At 34.6% G+C, this 22909-nt stretch overlaps 1 pseudogene; it reads right to left on the reverse strand.

Moving 5' to 3' along the window:
* Positions 1-414: 414 nt before the first annotated feature.
* On the reverse strand, positions 415-22317 carry LOC125928910 (dynein axonemal assembly factor 11-like; annotated as a pseudogene).
* Between the last annotated feature and the right edge of the window lie 592 nt (positions 22318-22909).

The following is a 22909-nucleotide window of genomic DNA, read 5'->3' on the forward strand; positions in this document are numbered from 1 at the left end:
AGTGCGTGCAAGCAGGGGAGGGGCAGAGAGAGAAGGGGACAGAGGATCCGAAGTGGGCTCTGTGCTGGCAGCAGAGAGCCCCATGTGGGACTCAAACTCATGAACCATGAGATCATGACCCGAACTGAAGTCTGACTGATTGAGCCACCAGGTGCCCTAACAGTAATTTTTTGAGTATTTTCCCTAGCCAAGACTTTATATAAACAAATAATCAGCTATAAGATACTTAGGTCTCCTTTTAACTTTAAACTGTTTAAGTAATAATACACAAAGTATAGGAGAGTGAAAACTTTAGAGTAGTAATACTGATAAATAACTCTCTTTACTCCATAAATGTGTGTTACACACACACTCTTTGAACTAAGTAAAACTAAGTGTTATGGGTCATAGTCTATGACAATGCAGCCTGATGTTTCAAATCAATGGAGGCATTCCAGGGTTATCTGCCAAATGTGGATCTTCATCAACCGATATAATTTTTGTTCAGATCCAACACTTCTGGGTGAATGTTTTTCTTTTTGAACTATATTAGCCATATAGGGACTGTGTGTTTGTTAGAATCTACTTCTAATTTCTGTTTGTTTGCTTCTTTTGTTTGCTCTCTGCTGATGTTCAAGGTATTTTTCACAGACCTGGGTGCTTTTCTGCCACCTGTAATTACTTCTGTTTGGGGCATGATTCCCAAACACCCTATTGTCTGAGATTTTCTAGCAGAGCTGCTTTAAAGTTTGACTTCTGTAGGAAGTGCAAGCTGAAATGACTTTCCTTTAGCCATTATTCACACATAGGGTGATTGAACATCGACATCAATCACATTTACCTATAGACAGCAAGATTCAGGATGATCTGGTTATGTCTTTCATCATCTTTCACAGAGAAGTTAAGTTTGGGGTTCATTTATTTTCAGGGATTTTCCATCTTCATTGATCAAAGTTCTGGTGGTTTCCCTTTCTTGCTTGTAGCACATAATTTTTCTTGGTCTTTCCATTATTTTTCCATCTGTCTAAGAGTTTCCAATGTAGACTAAGAAGGAAACTCAGAGGTTACACCAGAATGCTAGGTCTTCTTTGCTTTCATCTGACTTCTTTTGATTGAGTTCCATTTCTTCTATTTCTAGCATCTGGTGGTCTTTGTTCTTTAAAGATGATAGGACAGTAGTGATATCTGTGTATCAATATCTGGCAAAACCGGGTAACTTTTCTTCTTGTCTATTTTTATGCTATTTTTGAAGTCTCTTCTGAGCCACATGTTTCTATCTTGGGCACATTTGAGACAATATGTCTTTCCTGCCCAATTACTGAATACTTCTGCAATTCCTGAATCTTTTCTGAACTTCCTTTATTTATCAACCCACATTTTAATTGCTGAAGAATTGCCACCAACATCTTCCTGTATCCTTCAAAGTCAGCACTTGGGTTATACATGCAAAAGAGCTCCTTCAGATAGATGCTGTGCTGCAGGGTTTTTCTGTTGATCAGCTCTCCAGTGAAATTCACATTCAAGGTAAATTTTGTAGACCCTTCAGTCTTTCCAAATTCTTAATTTTTTCAGGGTTGTTAAAAGTTAAATTGAAATATTCAAGTTTCTTGAGTTTTCCAAAGGGATTATTTTGAAGGTAGATAATTTTTAAAACATGGCACCACTGGTCAAGATGATCTCTATTTCTTGATGCAAGGAGAGTTCCTCCACAGGGGAAAATTACACAGTCACTGCATTTGGAATTCTGGCTTTCTGTCTAGTGAAGATCTTCTGTAATTTGCCTCATGGCACCTTTCCCGTCTGTGGGCCTATGAAGCCTGATTGGGACCTCTAGGATTGTTGGTAATAATTTATACTTTAATATCTAAGAGTTCTTTTTGTGCCACATCTTTTGTGTTTGTGCTGTCTCAGTAGAGAAATAGAAACCACAGCAGTTTGTATTGTCAATCTTTTGTTTATTTGTTTGCTTTAATTTTAGCCATTTGGTGGGGGTGCAGTGGTATATCACTACAATTTTAATTTAAATTTCCTTTATGACTACTGATGCTGATCCCCTTTCCTATGTCATTGGAAATCTGAATGTCTTTTGTCCAGTGTCTGCTCAAATCTCTTAGCCACTGTTCTGTTACCTTTTTGTCCTATTGATTTCTAGGGGTTCTTTACCAATTCAGGACATAGCTCATTGGCAACTATATGCATGGCAAATGATTTTTCCTACTTTGTTGATTTAAGTATTTTATTGTGAAAATTTTCAAGCACTTAAGAGAAAATTGGCAAAGTGAACATAATGAACGTATGTCTATCATTATCCAATTTCAAGAATTATTACTCTATGGACAATCTAGTTTCATCTCTATCCCATCCACTTTCACACACAATTGAATTATTCCAAGATATATATATTAGATATAGTTATAGATATAGATAAAATATATATATGTGTGTGTGTATATATATGTGTATATATATGTGTGTGTGTGTATCTATCTATCTATATATATATATATATATATATCTTTTTTTTTTTTTTTTTACTGGTAAAAATATAAGCTTCCATCTCTAAAAGATCAGAACTAACTTCCAAAATGTAACTAAAACATCCTTATTAGATAAAAAGGTATCTGAGGCACCTGAGTGGCTTAGTCGGTTGAGCATCTGACTTCAGCTCAGGTCATGATCTCATGGTCCATTTGCTCCAGCCCCATGTCAGGCTCTGCGCTGACAGCTCAGAGTCTAGAGCCTGCATCAGGTTCTGTGTCTCCCTCTCTCTGTCACCACCCCCACCCCCCACCGCTTGAGCTCTGTCTCTCTCTCTCAAAAATAAACATTAAAAAAAAAATTTTAAAAAGAGAAAAGGTATCAAGAGAAGTACAAGATTTTTTATACTGTCTGCTTTATTAATTTTTCCCATATGAACAGTGCTTTCTTACTCTTGTTTAATTATTTCCATACTGTAAGGAGTTAACAATTTCTTATAAAATTGTTTAAAAATCTTATAGTTTTTTCCCTTCATATTTAAATTTAAAATCAATCTGGGCTCTACTTTCATGTATTGTAGGGGTCAAGTTTGTTTATTTTTTCATGTATTGCTACCTACACAGCATCTTGATTTTTTTCTTCTTAATACAGTGCTCTGGATTGCCACATTACTGTATATCAAATTTCTAAAAATGAGTGAGTCTATTTCTGAACTTTCTATTCTGGTCTGTGTATTTATCTAACCTAGTAGCCATATCACATTATCATAATTGTTAAACCTTTTAAAATAATTCCTGCTAACTATTAGACCAGATATTCCAAAGGTGATCTTCTTAAAAGGTATCTTATCTATTCCTGAACCTTCATACATTTCAATGTGTATTTTATGAATCAGCTCATCAACTTTTACAAATGAAAAACTAAAGTGTTGGGAATTATTAAGATTGCATTTTGTTTATCAACAAATTCAGAAAGAAGTGAAATGTTTATACAAGTCAAACTTGCAACCCATGATCATGTATTATTTGGTATCTACCCATCTATCTTATTGAATTATTCTCAATATTTTTCCCCAACCAGAAGTCTTGTGCAATGTTTGTTAAATTAATTCCTACCTATGTGATATATTTTGGTGCTTTTATAACTGGTTTTATATAATATGATTTTTATCTGCTTCTTATTTATTATTATATGGAAATACTAGGTTTTTTTCACTACCTTCATGTTGTTCTACCTTGCCTAACTTATTTATAAATATGTTTATGCATATTCTATTGAAGATTTTCTACATATTCTTCATGTTCAGTCATATAATCTGTACACCTATTTTTTCCTTATTATTTTAACATATTTCTTTTTTCTTGGATCATGGATTATTGAAAGGAGGGATTGTTTATTACTCTATTAAAAGCAGATGTAATGATTATGAGTTTCTCTTTTACAAAAACAGCTCAAACAGCTAATCTAACTTGATATCAAAGAGAAGCACCTAAAATTTTTTCTTTTTCCTTACTCAATTAAAAAACCCACAAATTTATATTATAAAATAGGTCTATTACCTTTTCTCTAATGGTGTTCACTTAATAGGTTTTCTGTACTGAGATATTAGGTATATAACCTTCTATCTTCTCATTGTCTGACTGTCTCTCTTCTACCTATCAACCATGCATTGTGTAAATGGTAGAATCAAAAATAAACATAGGAAATAGTCAACCTTCAGGAAGCACTTTCTACATAGTAGAAAATATGATCGCCCCAAAATGTTTATATATATAATATGTATAATACATATGCAATCTCACAGGATGACCTTTTTTAAAAAATCAGTGTAGTTGCCATCATACTCCAATTTTAAAAATAAATAAAACTAAATCTTTGGGAATTTAAGGAATGTAACCTTGGAAACCCACTAGTAAATAATGTATTTCACATAGAAAACATGATTTAGCGAGTTATCTAGTCTTTCTCAGCTTATATATGCATTGCATGTTTACAGATGTTTAAAATATAGTAGAAAATTTTATCTAATATTTATTTTTAAGTGTAAAAGAATATGACTTTCCCCCCAAGACACAAAGAATCAAATCTGAACCTTTAGAATTTTTAAGAATAAAACAAAACAAAAAAATCCTGTTAATTATGTCTACCTTTTGAAGATGGAAACATTGACACAATGGCCTGTATATGCAAAAGGTCTTTTAAATCTAAGTTGTCAAATTTTTTTAGATTTTCATGTTGATGTAATTTATTGAGGAAAACAAACACCACAAGTGATGAAAACTATCATCTTTCCAACAAATACTTTTCTTTAAAAATAAGTTCTTAATTCACATAATGAAAACATTTATTTCAACATTTTACCTTAGCTTCTCCACTCCTGTCATAATCTTGTATGAGTGTGCATATAGAGAATTATAAATCTCCTATTATTGGATTCAGTCTTAGCTAAAATACAGAACCGGAAGCCAGAGACTACACAGCTTAATAAGGAAATTAATGTGGAAATAGTGGCTATTATCTAATACTCTTTCTTTGAGAAGACAAAGGATTCAACCAAGAAGCAGTGTGCAAACTGATCAATGTTTGGTTATTAATGTGTTTTCCCAATAGTTCACATGTGATTTGAACACTTTGTTTTTTACCCCTCTTTGGGCTTCAGAATTTTGTATCTAGAAAAAAATAAATAATTTAGATCAAGGACTAGGAAACTATATGGTCTAGGAACCCAATCTTGCCCACAAACTAAGAATGTTTTTTACATTCTTAAATTGTTTATTTTAAATGGCTATGTAAATATGTAAACATTTAAATGATATCCTTGATTTTGCTTCTTGGCCCATAAAACTTAAGACTAACTTGGACAAAATGTTTGCTAACACTAATCTAGATAATTCCTAAATTGTTTTCTTGATTAAGAGTTCTTTACCTCAAATAAAGATATATTTGATTCACTGTCAGACAAGGTTAAGTAAAACAAAACAAAACAAAACAAAACAAAACAAAACAAAACAAAACACCTAAGTGTTTTCAATTGGAAGACAGCTAAAAGAAGGAATAAAACTTTACAAAAGTGTGAGAAGGATTTGGATTTCCAGGTCAGTAAAGCTTCTGGTAGCATTCTGATTATCAGAAACCCAGTTATGGGCTGAGTAGTATCCCACCCAAATTCATACACTGAACCAGTACCTTAAAATGTGGCTGCATTGGAGGAAGGGCCTATGGATTTGTTTAAATTGAAATTAGGCCTTTAGGGTGGGTTCTACAATGATCTGACAGCTGTCCTTATTGGAAGAAATCTGGGCACAAAGAGAGAGAGATACCAGGGATGTGCATCCCAGAAGAAAGGCCCTGTGAGAACCCAGTGAGGTGGGCATTTGCAAGTCAAGGAGAGAGGCCTTGGGGGATAGGAACCTGACCAAACCTTGATCTTGGACTTCCAAGCCATCAGAACTGTGAGAAAATAAATTTCTTTTGTTTAAGACATCCTGTCTCGAGTACTTTGTTATGGCAACCCTAGCAAATTAATACAAGACATTCAAAAAACTACAGCCAATGATCTCTGGTCCTCTCAGAACAATTGTGTAATTTTCAAGAAGGGAAAAAAAAAAGAAGAAGATACCCAAATGCTTCCATCAAAACATGTTTATCATGTCCTGAAGTGCATACAGCAGCAAATAACCATATTTGCTTCTCTTCTATTTTTCTCTTATTCTGTGAGCACCTTTTACTAGTATAACCGAAGTTTGAATCTACTGCTAACAAAGTCTGAGTAATATAGTTTCTAGCACCTAAGATACTGATGCGTGCAAAAAAAAAAAAAAAAAAAAAAAAAAAGGAAGTTCAACAAACAAAAGGAAATTAATTACTGTGGAGAACAAAGTAAGTAGAGGTGTCGTCTCCTATGGTCATCTGTACTGGGTCTAACTCCAATTAACTCTTGAACAATACAAGAACAATATTGTGCTTTCATCAAACATGATGTAGCTGTCTCTTACACTTAAACACGCTCACTTTCTCCCTGCAAAAGAAGCATAAAGTGGACTAGTCACTATATTCATCTTTTTGATACATATTTATTTTAATTCACTTAATATTCCCTTTAGATATATTGAAATTAAATAAATATTTTCAAACTCCATTTTCGGTTAGGAAGTTTTAGATAGCAGACCAGTGCATCTTCATGGAACAACTAGAAAATTTACATAAAAATTACACAAATTATCTACTTGAGGGCAGTGGAAAGCTTCAGAGGCAACTAAAGGGCTTAAGGCACTAGAATGTGGAGAATCTCAGAAACTAAGAATCTCACAGGGGGTGAATAGACCACAGAATCTTCTACCCTTAAGGACACTTGCTGGTAATTCTGAGAATCGTAAAACCTGAAGAAACTTCCCAGGGAATTATGAGGACAGAGAAACCACAAGTACATGATAGGTTTTCAGCTTTGGACATTTATCAAATGTAAATACAATACTGAATTAGAGTTTAGGATCTATTAGGAAGAAGAACCCTGCCAGAGACATCAGACTGTTGGTTGGAAACCCTGCAGTGCCAGAGTATTACAAGGGTAAACTGAGTAAACTAAGCCTGATGTAGCATAGCTCTTGCTTGAATTGTCCACTACTACATTTTGCTAATGACCAGTAACATAAATTCTTTTTAGAGGAAGTTAAATCATTTGTTATGATAGGAGAAGATAGGATTCAGTAGGCTGAGAGGGAAAGATTAGGGCCTCAAGTCCCTGGGTGGGGAAAAACACTGATTTTTGAATGATGCTGGGAGTGTCTGACTACAGCAAGCCCCTCAGGCATAAGATTCCTCTCAAGAATGTTAACAGACCCCACCTACTCCCCTCAGGAATTTGAAGAGAACTAAGTATGGCCATAGACCACCCCTCATACAATGTAAACCAGTCAGGAATGGACAACCCAGCACCTAGAGCTTTCAAGCCATTAAGAGTAGAATCTGAGAAGGAATAAGGGGGAAGTTAGGGGGAGGGCTGACCAGAAACTTATACAACAAGGACCCTTGCCTATAGTCCTCAGGCATTTACTTTCCAATGTCCCCTCTCTGTAAAGAGAGCTTCCCTACTAGTCTTCCTTTCTAATCTTATATTCTAATAAACTTTTGTCTTCTGCTCATTTTGTGCCCACCTCTTCATTTTTCGACGTGGCAAGACAACAAATCTCAGGTTTTGTGGTAAAAAATCCTGGCAACACTGTTATACTTTTCATACTCAGTATCTGGGATTCCTTTAAAAATAATAATGTTTAAAAAACAAAACAAAACTAGAAACACCTTGACCAAAAGTCAAGAAAAAAAATCAAAATATAAGGGAAAATAGAAAGTGCCCTATAAATGGTACATATATTGAATGAACTGACAAGGACTTTAGACATTTATGATTGTTGTATTCAAGAAATGGAGAAAAACAGGGAGAAAGACGCTAATTGAAGAATCTCACAAGAGGACTGAAATCTATAGAATTAAATTAAACAGGAATGCAAGAAATTGAAAACTACAACATTTGAACTCAGACATTTATCCGATGGGTGAGACAGAGCAGAATTTATTATAGGCTGCCACTGAGTCCACTTTATAGTCAACCAACAAATAAATTACTAAAGCCATTGACAGTTGCTCAAGCTAACTCAGTGAATCCAGACTATCTGATAAGTTGTACCCACATTGATTAATTTGGTTCAATTCAATGTGATGTCTCTTATTCTTTGATTTAAAACCTTAAAATTTATTCAATCAATCCCTAAAAACATTCCCCAGGTCTCTCTTTCTCTCTCACTCTCTACCTCTGTATGTATGTATATATGTATGTATGTGCATGCACACACACACACACACACACACACACACACAATCTTTCAGTTCTTTCAGTGTTCATGCTATATTCATGGAATCCAGACTTTGTTCTTATCTGCATGGGGTATTCTGACTGCTGCTGTCTGACTCTAGTTATGTGTCTGGGTTTTGTTGTGGACCTTGTGGAGAACAGTATCCTCTTAAAAAGCCTTTTCCTCAGATGAAAACATTATAGTCTCTACAAACATAGAGGCTCAAAGGTATAATGAAAGGCTGCCCAGCTAGCAAGGGAGTCTCAATGTATTTGTGAGTTTATGATTTTTCATTCATCTTCATTCACTCAAATATCCCCATTACAATGTACTGAATTCCACTCTTTCTCATTGCATAGTCTTACTTTCACATATCATACTTAGTGAAATTGTTAATTTAACTTATTTTCTAATTTAAGCAACAGAACTATTTGCTCACGGCTTACAGATAATGAACACTGTTTCTATATGATAAGCAGTTATTTTAGAGTAGTTCTATAAGTTTGCTGGGTCTCTAACGGGTATGGAGCCAAGATTTTTAAGCTCTAAAATTGTTATTTTGTATCTGCAATATCTTTAGTGAAGTTAGAGCAACCATTCAGTCTGTTGGCATTTGGTCTCATTTCTAGACTAATATTCTGTTGGATCAGCACCTTGGTCTCCCAAACATCATCTCAATAGGTATGCCATTCTAAGCAATTGTGTGTAATAAGTTCCTTTGTTTCCATTGCATAGAACTGACTACTAGTATGATATGTTCTCATTAATTACAAAACTAATCTTAGATTGCCATTATTAGGGATATATTTTCTAAAACTATTTCTAGTAGCAAATATAATATCAGTCTTTAATCAGTCAGGAAAACAGAAACAACTGTAAATTAAAGCAAATGCTTTCATAGAGTGAGTTAAAGACTTAAAAATACTTTGGAAAGTGTGACTGAGCAAAGGTTACTAAAACTGTTACTGAAGCTTAGGGAATTGGAAAACACAGAAAACACAGGATATTGCCTTGTTTTAAACGTAAGGTAATTACTATGAATATTTAAAATAAATCAAGAAAGGGTAAATTAACAATGGATAAAATAGGAAACGGAAATTAAGCTTTGGCTCAAAGCTAACTAGCAGTAGTGACAAAAGCGTTTACCAAAACAATTGTTCAAACAACTAACTAAAGATGAAAAACCTTAAATGTCACCATGCAGTTATGGACAGAACAATGCTCTTAGACACCACCAAAGAACACCTTTAACATAGGATACAAGAATTTTAACTGCTTCTGGACAGCTGTGTACATCAGGAAACGTAATGATAACTTCAATCAGAGAGGTATACTTTCTTGGTCATCAGATATCCACAAAGACCTTCAGCTGAATTAATGAATCACCACCTGCTTTGATTAAAAGTCCTGCACTGATGCTTTATGCAGATATCTGTGATGTCAAAGAAAAATAATAAAAGAATATGAGGAAAAGAATAAAAAATATATGTACCATAAGATAAAGATAAGGAGGGATCATAATGATAAAGAGAAATATTTTATAATGATAAAGGATCAATTTGCAAGAATATTTAACAATTTTATTTTTTTTTCTCTTTTTTTTTTTTCAACGTTTTTTATTTATTTTTGGGACAGAGAGAGACAGAGCATGAACGGGGGAGGGGCAGAGAGAGAGGGAGACACAGAATCGGAAACAGGCTCCAGGCTCCGAGCCATCAGCCCAGAGCCTGACGCGGGGCTCGAACTCACGGACCGCGAGATCGTGACCTGGCTGAAGTCAGACGCTTAACCGACTGCGCCACCCAGGCGCCCCTATTTAACAATTTTAAATGTGTAAGCATCTAGTAACAAAGCTTCAAAGTGCACAGAGCAAAATTGAGGAAAAAAAAAAAAAAAGAACCACAGCCGGCAATTTTAACATTTGCTTCCATTGGTTGACAGAGCGAATAGCAAGCACACCAAATGTCTGTAAGAATATACAACACTTGAAAAACCCTATCAAGTAACTTGAGATAACTTATACCTAAAAAGGGCCTAATAACTAATCTTTACAAGTGCATATGAACATTCAACAGGGAAGGTCATATTGTGAGCCATAAAACAAGTTTCAAAAAACTGAAATGCTTGAAATACACAAAGCATATTCTACAGCTACAAGCTTGACAACAAAACCACAAAATATATATGAAAGCCAAAAACCAATATTCTTCAAGAAAATAGATACAAAATTCTTTTGTAAAAATGTAATCATCTATACATAAAAATGAATGTGCCATGACTAATGGGGTGTATTCCTGATATGCAAAATTGATTTTAAATTCATATATCAATCCATGTTGTTTACCATATCAAAAATATAAAGGAGAAACAGTACATGATATTTCAAAAGATGTAGAAATGTTTTTGACAAATTGATGGGGTGCCTGGGTGGCTTAGTTGGTTAAATGTCGGACTCTTGATTTCAGCTCAAGTCATGATCTCACGGTTCATGAGATGGAGCCCTGTTTGGGTTCTGTGCTGATAGCACAAAGCCTACTTGTTATTCTCTCTCTCCCTGTCTCTCTCTGCCCCTCCCTAATTTGCTCTCTCTCTCTCTCAAAATAAACATTAAAAAAAGAAAAAAAGAAAAAAAGTTTTTGACAAAATGATGACTCAGTAGTAAGATGTCTATTATTCCTAACTTGATCTATAGACTTAACGTAATCCACATTAATGCTTGTTACATAATAAGAAATGTATTTTTGGTCTCTGCCTCCAAGTTATTTGATATAAAGATAGATATACTGAATAATAGAAAAGAATGGAGCACCCAGAGAGAATTCTTCACAGAGATGGCCAATGAATAATGGTGCCAAGGTAACTCAAATCAAATTGTATTATATTAATTATATTATATTATATTATATTATATTATATTATATTACATTATATTATATATTATATCAAGCTATTTTAATTATTATACTATGATATAGCATAGTATATCAAGAACTTAACACAAAATAGATCATGAACCTAAATTCAAAAAAGTAAAGCAATATGACTTTTACAAGAAAATATAAGAAAAGAGTTCTATAAGTGTGGGATAGGCAAAGATTTCTTAAAGAATATAATAAAACAAGCATAAAAATAATGAAAGCAATAATAACTTGGACTTCATCAAAGTAAAACTCTGGTCTTTACAGGATGTGGTGAATAAAATGTCATTAATAAAATGCTATTAATAAAATTAAAAGGAAAACCACAAAAATACAAATGCATATATGATAGATACATAACAAAGACACATCCATAATATATAAGTGAAGAAGTTTTAAAACTTAATAATAATAAGAAAATAATAATAATGGTTACAGGATTTTAAAATATAAGAATGCCTAAGAAGTCGTGAAAGGACGCTCAACATCATTAATTATCAGGGAGATGGTGATTAAAACCCCAAAAAGATAAGAGTACTTACATAAAAGAAAATATACAAAAAAAAAAGTTGTTAGCATTAAATTTAGGCAAGAATATTGAGTAACTAGAACTCTTACTCACTGCCTGTGGGAGTATACAATTGTACAATAATTTTGTTTCAAAGTTCACCAGTTTTCTTTATGTTAATTATACATTTATCAGAGATCCAACAATTTCACTCCGAGGTATGCCCAAGAGAAAAGGAAAAAAAATGTGCATAAAAATATGTGTTCATGAATGTTTGTAGCAGCTTTATTCTTAGTAGATCGAAACTGAAGGTACTCAACTGTTTACCAAAAGGTAAACGAGTAAATGAATCAACAGGTATTCATACAATGTATACTATCCAGCATTAAAAAGGATAAACTACTAATTATACAAAAGGATTTGCTGAACGAAAGTAGTGAGACATAAAATAGTACATATTGCATAATTCTATTTGTACTGAATTCACTATAAGGTAAAATTAACCTAATGTCAGATTAGAATCAGAAATCAGATGCTATGTGGTGGGATTAAAAGGGATTTATACGTAATCCCACCTATGTGGTGGGATTAAAAGGGATTTATACGTAAAGGATTATTCTTAGGTAATAGATATGTTCTATTTCAAGATGAGCGGATAGTTACACCAGGGAATAACTATCAAAAACTTAACAAATATATACTAAAAATGAATTGAATTTATTTTATGTAAACCATCTGTCAATGAGGTTGGTATAAATTGATGGAAGAAACTAGATTTATAGAAAAGTAATGAATTCTGTAAACCATAACAAAACTAAAATCTCAATACTAGTATTAGCACAACTATATTTGGTCAATTAATTTCTTTTTTTTTAATTTTTTTTTAATGTTTATTTATTTTTGAGACAGAGACAGAGCATGAACGGGGGAGGGTCAGAGAGAGGGAGACACTGAATCTGAAACAGGCCCTAGGCTCCGAGCGGTCAGCACAGAGCCGGAGCGGGGCTCGAACTCATGGATCGTGAGATCCTGACCTGAGCCGAAGTCGGCCGCCCAACCGACTGAGCCACCCAGGCGCCCCTTGGTCAATTAATTTCAAGAGTGGTCAAAATATACCACTAAAAGCAATGCATATATACTTCAAATATCTTATTAGTTACAATACAGAGAGTTTTTGATTAGACGGTATTTTTAAAAATTTTTAATGTTTTTATTCATTTTTGAGAGACGGGTGAGGGGGAGAGACAGAGGGAGACACAGAATATAAAGCAGGCTCCAAGCTCTGAGCATCAGCACAGAGCCCAACGTGGAGCTCTTACCCACAAACTGTGAAGTCATGACCTGAGCCAAAGTTGGACGCTTAACTGACTGAGCCACCCGGGAGCCCTAGACAGTAGTTTTCATTGTGGGAACAAGACCTTTCCAACGCACATGGTACTTCTGACTTGAGTTTTACTTCACTTTCTTACCTGGTATATATTTGTAATTTTTCTTAAGATTATTAATTTTATTTTTTTTTCAAAAGGTAGCAAGGATTTAAGGATGTTACAAACTATGGACAGAATCCTTCCAAATCTTTACAATATTTCCCTTAGTATTTTATTTTACATTTACTTCACCCACATCTAATTTATAAGCTCTTTAAAAAAGGTCTTTACTTTTAACTTGGTCTTCATAGAAACAAAAGAAATTAAAACTTTTGATACATATAATTCAACATTGTGAATAATGTTTTATCAATTATTGGATTACAGTGAAAAGTACAACAGACATTAACTTGTTTAGAAATTAATAAAATTTAGGGTGCTCAGTCAGCTAAGTGTCCAACTCTTGATTTTGGCTCCAGTCATGATCTCATGGTTTGTGAGTTCGAGCCCCACATTGGGCTCTGTGGTGATAGCGTGGACCCTACTTGGGATCCTCTCTCTCTCTCTCTCTCTCTCTGTCCTCCTCCTGCCCTCTCTCTCTCTCTAAATAAGTAAATAAACTTTAAAACAAAAATAAATTAGTGAAGTTTTTTGTTTTTTTTTTGGGGGGGGAACAAAAGTACATACATGTACTAGAATTGCAGTTTTCAGTTTTCATACCTTTTGGCCTCAAGACCCATTACAGTCTTAAAATTGACTAAGGATCCCAAAGAACTTGTTTTATGTGGTTATGTCTAGCAATATTATCTGATATGAAATCAAAACTGAGAATTTCTGAAGCACTATTTGATTTACCTAAAATAATATACCCATTCATGATTAACATAAATAACTGACATTATGAAAAATAGTTGCATTTTTAAAACAAAAATAATTAGTGAAAAGAGGGGTATTCTTTAATTTCTTTCTTTTTTTTAAATTTCTTTAAGGACTTACTTAACAGAAGATAGCTAGATTTTCATATTTGCCTATGCATGCAATGTATTGTGCTGTGCTACTTTGGCTGAAATTTGTTTAAAAAAAAAAATCCAGCTTCATATATAGATATACAGTTAGAAAGTACTTGAAAACCTGTTAAAATAATTTTGTATATATTTTTCATGTTATAGGAAAACACACCAAGGGACAGTTTCTTTTTTTTTTTTTTTAATGTTTTTTTAAATTTATTTTGAGAGAGAGTGAGCAGAGGAGGGGCAGAGAGAGAGGGAGTGAGAACCCAAGCAGGCTCAACCCTGTCAGTGCAGAGCCTGACGTGGGGCTTGAACTCACAAACCATGAGATCATGACCTGAGCTGAAACCAGGAGTCAGAAACTTAACCACTGAGCCACCCAGGCACCCCAAGAGACAGTTTCTTAATGTCAGTTGCAATGTGGAGTTTCAGCTCACATCCATGAACTTTTCTTACTATATCACATTCAAATCTATTGAATAGATCTCTTACTCTTGAATAGATTTGTACCAACATGAATTCATCAATTGAAAAACACTGGTTCACTGAATTATGCAAAACTTTCAAATGTTGATCCAATTCATTAAACCAAAAGTTGCATTGTTTAAAAGCCCACAGTTATCAGCAGATACATTTTTAACTGAGCTGTCAATCTCACATAACAGATATAAGTCTTCCCAAATCCTAATTCTCACTTGAAATTATAATATTCTATGATTGGTAACAAATTGTCTACCTTTCCATACAGTGATAACCTTACTTTGTGCCTTTTGGGGGGAAAATCCAAAAAGGCCCATCTTGATATCGTAGTTCATCTGTCAGACACCGTCAAGTAAAAATGATGTTGCATGAAAAAGAGCAGCTAATGAGCACAACTCGACCAACTATAAAAGCGTTGTCCCTAGAGACAATTTACTCCGGTTTTAAGCAGAAGTGCTTCCCGTTTGGTAACACAGAATACAAAATAAACGTGTACTAAAGGATGGAAATTTAATAAAGTTATTATTCATTATTTCATCAAGGACATTCTTGCCCTTGTCCTGGCATGGTTTTTATGGTTCGTGTGTGATGGTGAAGGGCACAGTGATCACTAGTGCACCCTGGCGTCATGGCCTTGATTCTTTCTGTGGCACTTTTCACCAAGTTCGCTTTTGTAACCTCAGTGTAAATGCTGACACCACGAAAAAATGTCATTAATGTCTTAGTATTATTATGAAAATAGTTTGACCTCACAGAAACCCTGGACGTATGTTAAGGATCTCTGAAGCTTCCCAGACCACGGTTTGAGAACCATCGCTCTAAAGGGTAATCAGCATGTAACTTGCCATAAGTTCCAGTGTGCAGTGTGCTATGAGCATCAGTTGGTTTTCTAGAAGAGCTCTTATTTTTCAACTAGACTTGGGTTAAGAGAGTCTCTCCTACTTATATGAGTAATATAGAAAAGCATATCATTTTCTTAAGGATGATTATCTCCAAATTCATTATTAATTCTCGCCAGCATTTGTATAATATTTTAAAGAATGAGTATTAATATTAGCTTCACTTTACAGATTAAGAAATTGAAACTGTATATGCTGGAGACATAATAGGCTTCAGTTCATATGACTAGGATTTTTTAAAAGTGTTTTAGTTTCACATAGGAATTGAAATTGAGGGAATATATTGTCTTAGCTCTATTTTCACTAAGAAACATAATATTTACATTTATGAGCTCATTATCTCTTACTGATCAACACTGATGTCAGTAAAATATCCAGGAGACCTCAGTTCAAACAAACAGCCAACTCCACTTAACTAAGGGAGGTTAGCGTTAATCCTAGTCAATGAAGCGGCATTAGCCCTTTTTAAAGAAACCAACTCAAATTCAGCCTTTGAAATGACATTTTTGCCTGAAAATCTATAAAGAGCAAAGAAGAAGCCTTAAAGGTTTCTTTTTCTTAAATATTTCTTTAAAGAAATATTTTTCTTTAGTTTTTATACTTAATGTAACCAATTTTGTTATTTAGGGTTTTTTTTAATGTAGTTTTCTCCAATACAATGCATTACTTCATTAATCTCATTGTTTAGTATTCTAAACCAATATTCTATTATTAGGTTTGCTTGCTCTGGTGCCTACTTTGGGTAGAAAATTAGTTTTTGAACAAATTCAATATATCTGGAAAAAAAATTAAATGTCATGAATTACCATTGGTGATTCTTGCTGAATTTTATTTTTCTGAAGATGATCTTTTTAAGTATCACTGTCTTGAATTTGGGGGGTTGTATCACAACCTCTTCAACTGGAAAGTGATAGTTCATAGAGATGTAAGTGCTTATTCATTGGTTAGAAGTTTGGCCTTTTGTTCTTTCCTATGTTATATTCTGAAACGCAAACACAGGATGGGAAACTAAAAGTTTAGTTCTTAAAGAGAAGAAACTTTGCATTATGTTCATGATGCTTGAACTACTGCCCCCCAAAGTCAATCAGCTGGGCTATACAACATCCTATGAATAAAGTAGCCAACGTGCTTGTCTGAGCATCTCATTTCATAATTGCTGTCTTGGCAGAACTGAAACAGCTCACATACTTTTATATGTAGATTCAGCCTTGAAATAAAGTGTAATCAGAACCCTGGCATCCACGTGAACATCAAGTTGTTCTAAAATTCAGAATGTCCTCACAACTTTATGGAAACAAATTGCTCTTTAATGTACTGAGAGTGGTATGTTTCCAATTATATAAATAACATTAGACTACTTAAGACTCCCTTCTGCTGACTATTCAGTTATCTTAAAGGGCCAGTCCCAACATCCTTCACGTTCTGTCTGGGTCTTCCTTTTCTTCCCATAGCCTTTTGCCTACTAGGTTTTGTTGTTTTGTTTTGTTTTGCTTTGCTTTGTTTGTTAATAAAAAGAATGTTCACTCACTTTTCTTTATGCATCTCTCTGTAGGAACAATACATCTATCTGCTTCTCTGAAGTATTGGAAGCCATGCCTGGAAGGCAGCTTGGGTAAAGCCTTAAGATCTTACCATTAACCAATGTAAATTTTTGAACTATTAAGTGAGAGAGGCCAAGTCACAAAGCAACAGTTGCCAATGACACCAGGGAAGTGGTAACTGGATAATCATGCACTGTGTGCTTTGCTAATGTGCATTAAGGATACATTGGCCAGCCCTAAAGTATATAAAGATACAATTGACAGAAGCTGGACCGCTGTTTCAGTGGTTTTATCTACAATAGCAACCTCATCAAAATCCAGTGTCAATTCTTAACATTTTACTAGGAAATTAAATTGAAGACCAGGTAATTTGTTTCAACCAAATTGTAACAGGAACATCACTTTCTTTCCATTTCTCTTAGATTCATTCTGCTTTACTTTTTTTTTTCCTGCTTTGTTATTTTGAAGTTAAAATCCTTTGTTCCTTTTAAGAACTGTTTCATTCACTTATTTGTTACTTTTCAAATGTATGGGACACTAAAACCTATGGAAATAAGAACTAATAAGATCAGGCACTTGCCTTCCAAGAGTTTTAACCTATAATCCATAGACAGTATAAGGGCTGTATGAAAATGCAATTGTGCCAATAGCATCTTTTTCATGTTTTTTTTCAGATGCGATCTTTGGTATATCATGTCTATAAATTTACCTAATTAGCTTGTTTGGAATAAAGAAATGAAATTTCTAAAGCATTAGTGTCAATATTATCCACAACAGCAGATTTAGCTCCCTGGAAGTGGTCTGTTTTTAAAAACCCTCTGAAATGCATCTTTTTAAATCAGTCACTCAACCTTGCTAGCCCCACCTCCACTACCTGAAGAAATACAGAGAACAAATTATTGAACAATCTCCTTGACAGTTCCGTATACTTCCAATGAATGGATGTTTCTGCGTCCTCATTGTTTGCCATCTCCACAGACAAGACTCAGTTAATGAAATAGCTAATTAGATTTCTGTAATCCTGTAGTCATTGTGTCTGAGGTGACATTTGTCGGTATTTCTCTTGTGGCTCCTTCAGTGTGATAGGGAACATTTTCCCTTAGCCAACTTGGCTTTTGTTATTTTGCTGGAATGGCAGTTCCCCTGGTTGGTGTAATGAAATCATTGCCCTCCCAAATACAGCTCTGCCACTCAGCATTTAAATAGAAAAGAATAGGAAAATGATCATCTGATTAGTCAAACAGGCCCATGTTCAAAATCCATTTCCAAAATCAAATAATAGAATTGGATCGGGTTCAGAGTGGAGGAATGACTTAGGTATTATTACATACTGTAGTACATATTCATTGACCAGCAGAATGTAGGAGGGCTTAAAGTTTTAAATTCTTATTCTTATGATCCATAAGAAGTAAATTCTTCAAAAAAGGTGGGAGCAAGGGGGCTTTTTTAGGCAGTTTTTTGAAGCCCAATGACTGAATTAGAGCCAAAGAGGGAAAGAGCCCCAGTTCAAGCACCAAATAGAAAGTATTGAAAATACTGGGATGGTAATTACAGTTACAATTCAGAACTTGATCATTATTAAATATAAAAACCAAAGGGATTTCATGTATTTGAATTTTAATTTATATGTTTATTTTCTATAAATTCTACTAATTTCTATTTTGAGCCACCTCTCTACCAGGGTGGAAGAAATTTGGTATTAATCATTTTGAGAGTTATTCCCACACTTTTCCAGGAGACTGTATCTAAGTTTATACTTTTTAATTTGATTTGGGGCTGTAGGTTGGGTACAGTTCTTGAAGTCAGCAATTAACTAAAGCTTCCAGTAGGATATCTTTAATCTATACAGACTTCAGACCTAGGTCCACAAAGGTCACACCTGAGATATTCCTTCAGGTCCAAGAATATCCTCTGCTACTTCTGTGCTGTTCAGGTACATGTGGGTCATCTACTTGTCTCAACCAGGAATAGGAAATATCTTTGATTCTAAGCAACCGTATCTACCTAAAGACATACACAATAGAGTGCTTTCCCATCCCAGATGTGTCAGTTCTTCTGTATAGCATTACCTAAACTGAAGGTAGAACTTTGCCTTCATCTTAAACTCATACAGGGTCAGGCCAGCTCTTCAGTGCATTACCCAGCATGCCTTCTGTCCTGTAGTTACCTTGCTTACACATCCATCACTTCCACTTAGTCTCTATTTCCATCTCTAGTTTACCCCCAACAAATAATCTACATTCTAGCCTGAAGGTAGAGGTAATAGACAGTAATGAAGTCTAATCATACATATGATATGTTCTCTAATATTACTTGTGTCTTCTGTGATGCTTTCATTTTCCAAAGGGCCTAGGGTTTTGAAAAGAAAGACCAGGAACAAAGTGATTTTCCTTTGACTTTATTCTATGCCACATACATTCCTGGATGCAGTAAGTGAATTATAAAAAAGTTGTGAGGTATAAGGAAAGGGGACAATTAGAGAAAGGAAATAGTGGAAAAGATTGATAAGAATAACAAAAGTTCCCACAAATGAAAAGATTTTCTCTCTGGTCACAGAAAATTTGTGTGATAACTTTATGGTGGTTCATCTTGGATAGATCCCCCAAATTCCCTTCCTAGTATGTTTTTGGATAGGGTGGGCTATAAGAGATAGTATCTCACAAAAGTTGGAGGATGGAAGAGAAGAAATGGATATTTTATACCACACACACAACTTTTCCCCCTTATCCAATCAAACACTAATCCAGGTGTTGCCATGAAGAGATTTTGCAGATATAATTAAAATCCATAATCATTTAATATTACACTTTATGTTAACTATACTGGAATTAACATAAAAAATTTAACAAAAGAAAAAATCTGTAATCAATAGACAATAAACTTGAGAGATTATTTTGGGTGGGAATGACTGAATCAGAATTTCTCAAAAGAGGGCTTAGGCATTCCCTAGAGATAAAGAGAGACTTCCACTTACAAAGCAGAATCGGGAAGGAAGGAAGGAAGGAAGGACGAAAGAGTAGACAGATATGGGTATAAATCTGTATATACTGATGTATACACATTCCCATTATGCTTCTCTTTTTGAACCCTGACAAATACAACCACTTCAACAAACATTAATCCAACCAATTAATGTTGGCTGCTTGCTTTTGAAAGTCAGCCAATCAACAATGAACTATCTCTTAAAAATATGTCCCTGAATTTCAACCAGTTAACAACAGTGTCATCCTTCTATAGCGTCATAATTCTACAAATTATGTTTGCCTACTTACACGTCTAGAAGTAAAGTTAGCCAATCGCTAAGCACCATGCTTCCCTGAATCCTTGTATAAGGATGACCTAATATATGACCTTGTACGCCTGACCAGCATAGCTCTCTCTTATTAAAGCAAACAATAAAGTCAGCTTTGGCTTTTTATTTCAGATATTGAGTGATGGCTTGACCATCTTTCAAATCCTACTACACACATTTATTAGGGCTTTCCAAAGAAATAAAGCTAAATATATATCTAGATCTATACATATAGATACCTATAGATAGATAATTTTTTCATATACATTCATCACTTCCAGTTAGTCTCTATTTCCATTTCTAGTTTACTCCCAATAAATGACCTATATTCTAGCGTAAAGGTATAGGTAATGTACGATACAGACAATTTGATCATACACATAATGCCTTCTCTAATATTACTTGTCTTCTGTGATGCTTTTCATTCTTCAAAGGGTGTAGGCTTTTGAAAAGATATATATATATATATATATATATATATATATATATATATTTCAGATGAAAAAAATATATATAGGAATTTATTATAGGAATTTATTATAGGAATTCCAAGAAGTTCCAAGATCTGCAAGCTGGAGAAGGAGGAAAGCCAGTGGTGAAATTTAGTCCAAGTCCAAAGGCCTGAGAACCAGAGGAGCCAATGATATAACTTCCAGATGGAGTCCAAAGGCCCAAGAATCAGGAGTCCAAGAGTGTAAGTTTTAGGCCAAATCTTTTTTTTTTTTTTTTTTTTTTTAAGTTTACTTATTTATTTTTGACGGGGACAGGGGCAGGGATAGGGGAAGATAGAGAATTCAAACAGACTCCACATTGTCAGCAGAGAGTCTGACACAGGGCTCGAACTCACGAACCATGAGATCATGATATGAGCCAAAATCAAGAGTCAGATGCCTAACTGACTGAGCCACCCAGACCCCCCTAGGCCAAGTGTTTAAACCCCAAAACCCGGAAACATTGATGTCTGAGTGCAGAAGATAGATATTCCAGCTCAAGCAGAGAGAAGACTTGCCTTTCCTTTAATTTTGTTCACTGTAGGGCCTCAAATGATGGGGTGATGTCAACTTGCATTGGTGAGGATGATCTCCTTTATTCAGCTTACAAAACTCAAATGCTAATCTCTTCCAGATACACCTCACAGATACACCCAGAAATAATGTTTGCCAGCTATCTGTTCATATGTTAGCTCAGTCAAGTTGACACAAAACCTTTCTGTCTCATGTCCTCCCCTTGTCTTCCTATGTATCTCCTTAAACTATATTTAATCTTCAAATAAATACAATAACAAGGTCATAATTTCACTTAAGATGATACAACTGTGCTGCATACAACTGACAACACACTTCCCCAGAAGAAGAGGTTAAGTCCCTAACTGATGTTTACTCTTCTCTTAATATCTCCTAACTTAAAAATGATGATGAAAAATTACCAATACTTAATACTGATATAAAGTCAAGTATTCTTATGTTACATGGTAAGATAATAAGAGAAATAAGAGAACAAATAAGTTTGCTTATTATATTTACATATAAACATGCAAATGTATTCATAAAGAAAATAAGGAAGAAATACTCATGACAATTATAGTCCTTTTTTTTTTCTGGCAATTGATCACATGGTCATAGATGGTATTTATCACTAATTTCTGCTACTCATTCTGTTATCACTTTGCCTTCAGCAAGCATTTAAACTGGTCATTGTCCTTTAACTGGTAGGATGACCCAAACTCTCCTCCCTGAAGGGTCTGGATTGCATCATTATAGTTTCTCATTAGCCTTAATCACAGGGCATGTAACACAAAGAGATTACCGAAGGGCTCTCCCAAATTCCAGACATACCCTTCCTTACCCTCATTATGGAGTAGTTTTTCAATTTCCTCTTGGTGCTCAGGATCACTCACCTTAGTCAAAACACTGTAACTCCCTTTATTTGCCTGTTGATTAAGAGGCAGGAGGAAGTAGCTGGATGACAGTCCTAAATTCCAGTTCAATAAAATCATTGTTGTGTAGAAGCATTCTTCCCACTGCAGCTAAGGACTCTTGGTTGCAAAGCATAAAGTCACAAAAATAGGAAGCACAAATTGTGCCAGTGGATCACCAGGGTAACGGTGAATGGTACCACTTCCATCTTCATCTCTTAAACCATAAATCTCAACTACCAGAGAAACAGCACCATGCTGGATGCTGATCTAGAGCATATACAGCCTTCTGGAAAACCCTGCTCCAGCCCTTCAAGCTATTACCACCTAACTCATACTGTAACCAAGTTTTCGGAAGCTATTTCACCATTCTGTCAAGCCAGCTGCTTCAAGATATTGGAGAACAAGGCTACAAATGAATCCATAAAGCATAAATCCATGCTGTATTTTTTTTCTATGAAGTGAGTTCTCTATTACAAAGAATGCAATGTAGAAAACCATAACAATGAATAAGACATTCTGTAAGTCACAGATCGTAGTTTTGACAAAAGTATTGCATGAAAGGAAGGCAAAACCATATCCAGAGTAAGTGTCTATTCTAGTAAGGACAAATGTTGCCTCTTCTATGTTGGAAGCTGTCCAATCTAATCGACTTGCCAGCAGATAGCTGTCT

Source organism: Panthera uncia, chromosome D1 (genome assembly GCF_023721935.1).
Source record: "Panthera uncia isolate 11264 chromosome D1, Puncia_PCG_1.0, whole genome shotgun sequence".
NCBI lineage: Eukaryota > Metazoa > Chordata > Mammalia > Carnivora > Felidae > Panthera > Panthera uncia.